Genomic DNA, 10733 nt, shown 5'->3' with positions numbered 1-10733 from the left:
TGTGTGTGTTTGTGTGTGTTTGTGTGTGTTTGTGTGTGTTTGTGTGTGTGTTTGTGTGTGTGTGTTTGTGTGTGTGTGTAAATTTTATAAAGGTAAATAAAAAGAAAAAGTTTCAGGTTCCAGTTAAAATTTAAATAAAGATTCTTTTTTTAAAGCTTTATTTATTCCATGAATGTGAGAACACTGTCACTGTCTTCAGACACTCCACCAAAAGAGGGCATCAGATCCCATTACAGATGGCTGTGAGCCACCATGTTGTTGCTGGGAATTGAACTCAGCCCCTTTGGAAGAGCAGTCAGTGCTCTTAACCACTGAGCCATCTCTCCAGCCCTAAAGTAAAGTTTCTTAAGAGAGCAGTTTAGCATGTGAAGCAGTAGATGCCCCATTTATGGATGAGCACACAGTCTCTTTTAACTCCTGGGACTCGGGAAGCATCTTGGACAAGGAGGTGGGAAGAGTGTAAGACCCAGAGGGTGGGAAGAAGGGCTGTGGTTTGCTGCCTTCAGGACAGGACATGACTGCTGCAATTGTGAGCTCACAGCAGCTGTGGTCACCTGCATAGGTCTATAAAGGACAACCAGAAAGACAGAATCCCTTACTGAGGAGGCTTTCGGGTCCTGATGGCTGCTGGGGTAAAAGAATCATTCTTCTCTGAGGGTTTGATCACTGGTATACTTCCCACATGCCTGTAGATGGTCACACACCCATAAGTACATAACCAATGCTAATTGGGCTTAGTGGTTATAGGTTGGGAAAGAGGATAGAAATTTTGAGGGATGGTTATTGTCAGGGAATTTGGGCAGAGCAGAGGGTGAAATGGAAGAGTTTATGGCCATGTTTCATTGTTTACATGTAAGAAATTCTCAAGGATAATGACAATTTATTATTTAATAGAAAATTCATACTATAAGCTTTAGCTATGTAATATAAGGCTGTATGACTCTGAAGAATTCAAATATTGAACATAAATCAAACCAATTGACTGCCTTATGATTCAAGGAGCAAATTATGTGTACTTAATATAATGCACTTTCTCCGTCTTTTGGTCCCTTTCTCACTCCTGTCTCTCTGTCTCTGTCTCTGTCTCTGTCTCTGTCTCTGTCTTTGTCTTTATCTCTCTCTCTCTCTCAAACACACACACACTCACACATGCAGATGTACACTTACATTATTTTTATGTCAAAGTGTCAAAATTGATGACACAATCAAAATAAAGGAATAGAGGTTTGTTAAGGGCACACAGTCACAGTCATTGGGTTCAGACTGTCGTGGCAATGACTTCATGGCAACAGTGTATTGATCTGTGCCACTGAGAGCCTGTATGGGCCCTGCTTATATTTGGGTGGATCAGACAGCCAAGAGTTCAGTCTGAACCAGCCAGCTCCTCCCTTCTTGACCCAGTGACCTACTTCTGCTAGGGCAAAGCCTGAAAGTTTCCTCCACCTTCCTAGACAGTGCCATCAGCTTGAGACAAAGTGTTCCCACAGCTGAGAACCTGGGGAAATGTCACACTCAAGCCCTAACAACAATGAGCCAGGCAAATGTGAAATGTTTTGTGAAAACAGTTTAATTTCAGTACTGTAAACAGGTCAGGGAAGAACCCTTTGATATGGATTGATTTAGTCTTTAGCTTACAGAGTGCACCCCCAAAAGATACATAGTGTAGAAAATACACAGTTTTCTGAAAACAACACACTAATGAAAATAAAATGCAAAGAACTGGGATATATAGTAACAATTCCAATAGTCAGTGTCAAAGGCTTTTTTATTTATATATGTGAGCTGTCGTTATTAGTTCCCTACTGGGTTGATTTTACAAGAAAAGAAAATCGCAAGCTCTGACTATCCCATCCCATCGACCATGGTGTCATTCACTCGGTGTTATGGGTCTCCCATCTAGGGATTAATCGTCAGGGCTTGAAAACAAAATCCATCGGCTCAATACATGAGGCTTTAGTGGAGAAAGTGAGGTTACAAGTATGTAATGCCCTTTAGTGTCTTCTCTGCCAGTCTGTTGCTTGCATGCCTTGTTGTTGACTATTGTTGATGGTGGTGGTTGTTATTGTTTTTAAATATGAAATGTTGAATGCAAGGGCAAGTGGCAGGGATCTGATAGATCTTTGCATCCTCATTTCTCCTTTCCATCTCTTGCTAAGCCTCCCAATCCTCAGCTATCATTCATATACACTGAAACAACTCAAATATACCAAAACAAGGAAAAGTCAAGATGCACTTGCCATCTCTAATTTGTGTTTGCATGCTGACTGTAATCGTCTGATAAGCCTTAAAAACCACAGGATGGTTCTTAGGAGAATGGGTGGGTAAAACCACTTGCTTCCTTAGCAGACCCGAACTCAGATCCCAGTCATCATGAAACAGGCAAGGGAAAACTGTAACCGCAGGGACAGGAAGGGGAAACAGAATCACTAAGGTCTGCTGGCTTCCAGCCCGGATGAAAATATGAGAGATTCGGGTCAGGCAAAGACACCACCTTTCTTAGTTAGAGTTCCGTTGCTGTGAGGAGACACCATGACCAACGCAACTCTTAATAAAGGAAACATTTAATTGGGCCTGGCTTACAGTTTCAGAGGTTCAGTCAGTTATCATCATGGTGGGAAGCATGGCAGAGTCCAGGTAGACATGGTGCTGGAGAGTGTTCTATATCTAAATCCGAAGGGAGACCAGAAAGAGACTTGCATGGTGTCACCTTGTAGCAGGGTGCTGCACCCCCCCCACACACACACATAAACCCATGCACATGTGCAAACATGAGCAGATTTATTTACTTATTTATTTACTTTTTTTAATTTTTTTCCTTAAGAAATTGGTACATACACATAATGTGTTTGAGCAAATCCATCCCCATCCCCTCCCCTTAAATCCCTCCCCTTTCCTCCCTCCTAATTCCATCTGCATTTTCATAGAAACTGCTGAGTCCATTTAGTGCTGACTAGATGTGTGGGCATGGGTACAAACATCCAGGGGAGCATGGACAGCAGTCAGGGGCCAAATCCATGAAGAAAACCAGCCCTCTGCCCTGTAGTCATTAGTTGCCAGTAGTTCCTCAGTTGGGGAAGGGGATCTTCCAGAGTCTCCACCCGTCTATTCTGGGATTTATCTGTGCAGATTTTGTAGATGGGATCCTGGACTCTGTGAAACACATGAACACACACACACACACACACACACACACACACACACACACACACACCAAAATTTAAAACCACAGAATGTTTTCTAAAAGGTTATACAGTGTCCTAATTCAGTCCTAGGTGGCGAAATATTTAAATTCCACACCAGATCATATTACTATCTATATAAAATTAAATTATTCAAATGGATATTTTAAAGTTCAGCCGATCTTTATCTGTTAAATAGCACAGGTTGAATGAAATCAGTTGGTGCCAAACCTCCCTACAACTGCACTAGAAAAATTGGAAATCAGTGTTCAAAAGCATGAATCCACAAGGCTGAAGGGATCATCAGAGATCGAGGACCTACAGGATTGGGTATGGAGGCTCAGTAGACCAGACAGGTGGACCATAAGCAAAGAGCCTGGAAAATGTGCCATTCATACCTTGACAACCTTCAATGTCTAGGGGAAACGAGGGACAGGTACCACCCGAAGTGGGAATAAAAAAAGTTTAGGGGGTTGGGGATTTAGCTCAGTGGTAGAGCGCTTGCCTAGGAAGCGCAAGGCCCTGGGTTCGGTCCCCAGCTCCGAAAAAAAGAAAAAGAAAAAAAAAGTTTAATACATTTACAGGACCCTTAGATTCTAAATAAAGTGTGGATTGGAATCTACACTGTGAAAAGACATAGGAGTAGTAGTATCCAGTTTTCCCCTTTCTGTGACAAAATTGTGTCGTTTATGGGCTGGAGAGATGGCTCAGCTACTCAGAACCCTTAGCATCCTCACAACTGACTCTGGCTCTGGGAGATCTGCCTCTGTATACTGGACTTTGCAGGTACTGCAGCCACATGACATAACACAAAAAAGATCCATGAACAAAATTAAAAATGAGAACTTAAAATGAGTCATTTAATTGATGTTAATGCACCAAGGTTTATAGAGAGAATCTCTTCTAAGCATCACCTGTCAATAAAAAAAAGTCTATGACCTATGAGCTGAGGCAGGAAATAGAAGGCGGAACACTGGCAGGAAGAGAGGATTTTGGCAAATAGTGTATAAAAGGAGAACCAGGGAGGGACGCTGCGGCAGATGCTAAAGGAGATGTTGAGGATGATACTAAGAAAGGGGTTGAAAGCATAGTAAATAACCATGTAGAAGACACAGAATAGTTTGAATGGGTTATTAAATGAGCCAAAGACTGTGGCTTAGGAATTTGTTAATAAATAATTAATTTGTTAATAAATAAATAATTAGTTTGATAGTTGTCATTGTGGGAGTGGGAGCTGTGATTTAAAAAAGTACTTTTTTTCCCCAAAGGTTAATTTCTCCTAATTATTTTCAAATGATTATGTACGATGCTAATATATGGAAATCATGTGTAGGTTATATGGGAAATTACAACTAAAATGGAGAATTCTAAATAAATGTGTTTTATAATGCAAACTCGGTAGTGATATTTTTTCCACTTCCATTTTTCAAGTCTCTGTCCATTCTAAAGCATATGTGTTTATTTTATCTACAGTAGAAAATGTCCTTGTGATGTAATGAAACATTAGTCAGCCCAACTAAGATGCTTTCTGGAAGTCAGTTAACCTCAGCCACTGAGAGATGTGATGACTTAAGATGGGGCCCAAAGCACTTTCGGGATCGCAATCTGATGAGCATGGGCTTGTGGTCGCATTCACCCCCAAAAGTGATCACACACACACACACACACACACACACACACACAAACACACAAACACACACACGAACACACACACACACACGAACACACACAACGGACAGCACTGCCTCAGATAGAGTTGTGGCTTTGAGTTCCTGGAGGAGGTGGCACTGGGTTTATATAGCCTTACACTTTGGAACAAGCAGACAGTCACACTCACAACACTCCTTCTGGTCCCCCTCTTCCTTCAGAGCGAGTTCCAACACAATTTGTTATTTCTGATTTTATACATCCAGTCTGGGCATCCCTCTTCTAGAACTTAATTTTTTGCTATGTGAGGAAAAGAAAAAGAAGAAGAAAGAGAAAAGAAGGAGGCAGCCCTATAAAAGCCACAAAAACACTGAATTCAATTTTTTTATTTATTTACTTTATTTATGAGTACACTGTAGCCATCTTCAGACACACCAGAAGAGAGCATCAGTTCCCATTACAGATGGTTGTGAGCCACAATATGGTTGCTGGGATTTGAACTCAGGATGTCTAGGAAGAGCAGTCATTGCTCTTAACTGCTGAGCAATCTCTCCAGTCCCTTGATTATTTTAACTTTGTAGTCCATAAGTTCGAGCTCTTACTTTGAAGGAAATGCTGGGAGTGTGTGTGCACACTGTATATTATTAATACGGTGCTGATGTGTAGAGACTGGTGGATCCTGGGGCTTGGGGGGCCAGCCTATCTAACCTAACTGGTGAGATCCAGGACAATGGGAGACCTTGTTTCAGATGATGTGGGTGGTGTTCCTGAGACTGACACCAGTCTTTCAGCCTCCACAAACATGTGCACACGACCCTGTGTACACGTGCTGCATACAATACCAAAATGAAAAATGAAATGTGGAAATTCAATAAAGAAAGCTCCTTTCCAGCTGGTGGCATATAAAGAGGATTGCTTCTCCAAGTATAGTTATCTCTGAAGAAGAAGTCAATAAATGACTCATACAAGAGCCTTTGAAATATCAGCTTCCAACCCAGGGCCCAGACCTTCTCTCTGGCTGCAATTTCCGTCTCAATTTGGCTCCACATTGTCTCCTGGGACCCGGGTTTCCCCTTCCCCATAGCTCTGCCCTACTTTGAGCATAAGAACCTAAAGAGCTAGCCAAGAAAGGAGGAGAGAAAGTACAAGAAGGTCTGGAGAGGAGGCTGCCAGTAATCCAGTCGTATACACTGACCATTCCATTGGCACTCAGTCCACGGATGCCAGGCAATATCACTGAGCTGGATGCCCAGGAGGAAAGGTGTGGTTTAATAATCAAATAGGTGGCAGTCTTTACCACAGTAAATTCAGCCAGTTGTGAACACAGTCAGAACACAGAAGAAGATGACACCTGACTGTGTACTTTGAACTCCTGAGTGCGTGTGCATGTTTCTATAGAAGGACTGTGTGTCTGTGTGTGTGTGCATGTGTGCATTGTTTTTTAAGCATTGTTATTTCTTTCTTTTATTTTCATATATTATCAGTCCCGGGACTACTTCATGACTTAATTAATCATCCCATATTTCTTCCACTTTGCCTGTTAGCTCTGAAAACCCCTGCCGGTCACCCAAAGATGTGCTTTACCTTGTCAACTATTTCAGGGGACTTGGGGGGAGGGGCTTTACGTGAATCCCAAGAGACAAGAAGAGAACAGAAGCCCCACCTAGGCAAAAGAAAGCGGGTACAACCTTGTCTGAAATGATTCGGGGTGGGCGAGCACGCGGATAAGAGAACGTGATGTGAGAACTGAGCGAAAGCGGGACACACAAAAGGGGACATTGAACACCACACAACCCCACCCCCCACCAAAAGGTTCCTTTCGGGTTTAGGCGTAAAAGTACCCTTCCACGGAGGGCCCAAAGGAATCAGTACTGAATCTGTTGGGACATTGGGGAGAATAGAAAGCCTTTGCCTCTGCTCTCAGTAGAAGAGACGGCACTAAAATGGGTTCCGGATGTGTAGGGCTATTGGCAAAAGCAGATTTAAAGAAAAGAACTTGACTCATCTGCTTTGATTTAAAATAAATCTTTATTATGTCAAATGGTGGTTATTAGATAAAGATGCCTCACACATCCTCCGTTCAGTCACAATGGCACTTTCAGCCCGTTTCAGCTGGTTATGTGTTCATGGATTAAAAGCCTTTTAATATCTACTGATTTTTTTTTTTTTTGCTCTCTCCCAGGGGAAGGTAGTAGCAAAACTCTTTGTATGGCCATTTCTCAAGCTTGGAACAGAAAGATAATGGCCAAGTTTTATAAGGCAAGTGGGAATGGTCAATTATACCCCGACAACTACTGCACAGCTGTATTACGTGATCAGCAGGAGTGCTGGAGTTAACCTGGATTTCGGGACCAGCAGATACACGCTGTCCCTACTTGGGCTTCTCCGGTTGCAGGTCTGTCTCTTGTGGCAACATGCAGGGAGCGTCCTAACAGCAACTCTGAGGAGCAATAGGAGGACACTTCATGGAAACCAGGGCAGAAGAGAGGAAAGTGTCCTTCTCTGGCTCTGATACAAGAGTCAGAGACCTGAGTATGTGCTTCTAACTGAGTACAGAGCCACTCCCACCATGTGTGTATGAAATGTGCTGGGGTCTCCAGTCTATGATCGTATCCACTTTCGGTCCATCATTTCCTACCAGAAAGAGAAGACACCCAGCTCCATCTAAAGTGTTATTGAGAAGCAGGCCAATTACGGCGTGGTGGTGGAGGACAAGAATAAGTAGCAACAACACAGACATACACTTTCATGCATACAGACATGCATGACACATATATCCGCATGCATATGCACACCAAGAACATGAGCACACATGCATGCATGCACACATAAACATGCATACATGAATGCACTGATAATTTTATAAATACACATATACATATTAGCATGTGTGCACTTAGTTTCACACATGTGATTCCTTTATACAGTATATATACAACATACTATATATATATATATATAATACATACACACACATATATATAACAAACATATATCTATCTATCTATCTATATCTATCTATCTATATCTACCGATCTATCTATCTATCTATATATATATATATATATATATATATATATATATATATATAAATCCTAGTTTTGTGGTATCTGATTTCTGTATTCACCCTAGAAAGAGTCAGCCATTTGGTTCCCATTCCTAAAGCTTTTTCTTTTAAAATGCATGACTGCAAATAAGCAGGTCACTAGGTCAGTATGTCAAGTCTCTTCTAAGTTATTTCAAGATGTCAGTGAAAACTAACCAGGATACCTCATAAGCATGAAGACATGGGTTTGATTCCCAGAACCCACATCAAAATGTGAATGGAGAAAGCTTCTAATGCCAGTTGTGGAAAAAAGGAGAGGATACCCATGATCTGCTGACCACCACAGATGGCATGATTCGTAAGCTCCTGGCCAATTAGAGAACCTGTCTCGAAAAAACAGACCATGCCTGAGGATGAGGCCTGAAGATGTTCTCTGACTCTACCTGAATATGGAAACATATACACACATCTGCACACATATGCATCTACACACACCCATGAAGACACCTTAGATAAATAGATGATAGATATTAGATAAGCAAATGGTAGATAGATAGTAAATAGACAAATTATAGATAGACAGATAGAAAAATGATAGATAATAGACAGACAGAAAGATAGATAGATAGATAGATAGATAGATAGATAGATAGATAGATAGATAGTATGTAGATGGATGGATGGAGGGATAAATAGATGATAGATGATAGACAAATGATAGATTAGATAGATAAGATAGACAGTCAGGCAGACAGACAGATAAGATAAATAGACAGCATTGTATTTGAATGCAACTACTACAGAGCAGATTGGAGTCCCCGTCCTTCCCTTTCAGAACATAACCTGTATTACAGGGGAACTCACAACTTCCCCGCACAAATCAAGCATCCTATTCCAGCAGAGAGGTGGAAACAGATGTTAATGTTTTCTCTATGCCTTCATGGGTCACAACTGTGTATCACAAGATGAAAAACATGCCACCATAATTAAGCATTAATTTTGTTGTGGCAGAAAATAAAAGAACGGCACCTCAGTTAGCAAGGAAGGCAGCTCCGACCAATGACTACATTTGCCCTGACCTTTGCTGAGCCCTGAAGCAAGAACTGTGGTTCCCAGGAGGCCCGAGCTCTCATGCAAGGCTCCTGGAGAGTGAAAATGTCCTCTCCCTACATGAGTGATAGTTCTCCTTTAACTTTAATCAACTTCGGTACTGGCTGTGTCCTCCCTGCAGTCAGTGATGTCATTGTAGTGCTGTAGGTTCCTGAAGTATTGGATCTGGGTGGTAAACCAGTGTAGATGTGGATTGTAGAATGGCTTCTTGCCTGGTGGTATCTGGACCAGCACAGAGGTGCAGGGATGAGGGAGGAGGATGAGGAACATCCTTCCTCCCCTGGGTCCTCTAGAACCTGTGCCCAATACCCTGCATTAGCTTTGCTCCCTTAGCTACCTAGTTCTGGTTGTGTAAACATAGGGTGACTTCTGCTACTTTTTAACCTACATGAATGTCTAGCAGCTTATGTTACATGACCCATCCTGGGTAGACCTGAACAATGTGTGTTCACCTCATGTAGTCCTCCAACTACAAACAATTCCATCCAGGTCTACCTTATCAAGGCTATTCAGGAGCAGACGAGTGGCTCAGACAACTCTATCAGTGGGAAACCCACACCAGCATGGGTGACACTCAAAATAGTTACATCCTGTAGCTTTCAGCCCAACTAGCAGGCAGCTCCTCCCAAGAAGCTCCCTTCATCATGGTTGCCCCCGACCTCCGGGGCAATTGTTCTCATCTTATTGCTCTTTGGAACAGGACCTGAGCATCATAACCTTCGAGATTCCTAAACCTTAAAGGTTTCTTAAGCTTCCTGAAACTTCTGAGCTTCTTTCTTTTCTCCAGAAGGGAATGCTTCAATTCCAATGGATTCCCAACAGAACCCATGAATAAATAAACCAGAGGTCCCGAAACAACATTCATTCAGTCATTGTATCTAAAGCCAGAGCAAAGAACGTTCTTGCTAGTGCTGTCCTATGGATACGAAATGTCTCCCAAGGTCCCGTGCTAAGGAAGGGAGTGCTGTAGAGAATGGCGGTTGTTTCCCCAGCAGCACATCCTAAGGCCTAAGGTGTGCAGTGTGAAAAAGCCAGGATTCTTGCCCAACTTCCCGACCTCAAAGAAGAAGATACAAGAATCCCAGAGGGGAAAATAGCTAAACTTGCAAAAACCTACCTGCCACTTACAAAGTTGTGATTTACTTGAACAGAAGAAACCACATCTTCCACCTCCACCCCTTTACTTTAGCATTATCTCAAAATTTCAAACCACAAGTAAAGGCACCCAGAGTGAGGCTACCGAAAACTGAGTTGAGCAAACAAAAATGTGTCATGAAGATACACAGAAACACAAGGGAGTCTGCAGCAGCTGGGGTCAGCTCTACCCCTCAGGCTGTTGCCCCCTCCCTTCTCCACAGAGTGGACCTGCCTTTGCAGACAGAATTCAACAAGTTGTGCCCCTCTAAGCATCCCTAACAAGCTCCCAGGGGAGTTAAGAAGGACTTCCTTCACCATCAGCCATGTCTCTTCTATGCTGACATGAATGAGACATGAAGCTTGGGGAAGTGGAGAGAAGAGAGGCTCGCTTCGCAGAGTACAGTACTCACAGCTCTGCACATAAAGAGCCATCCTAAATTCTAAGATCATGATAAACTGAAGGGAAAGAAGCAGACCCACACTGAGCAGTCCTGGGGCTGAGCGGATTGACCTTGTGTCTAGCACTAAGAGAGGAATAGTCCCACACATTCAGTGCCACTGTCCCAGGAGAAGCTACAGCAGTGGCTCCAGTAGCGGACGTCCCACTAAGAGTT

Source organism: Rattus norvegicus, chromosome Y (assembly GCF_021556685.1).
Source record: "Rattus norvegicus strain SHRSP/BbbUtx chromosome Y, alternate assembly SHRSP_T2T, whole genome shotgun sequence".
In the NCBI taxonomy this organism is placed as follows: domain Eukaryota; kingdom Metazoa; phylum Chordata; class Mammalia; order Rodentia; family Muridae; genus Rattus; species Rattus norvegicus.
This window is presented reverse-complemented; position numbering follows the sequence as displayed.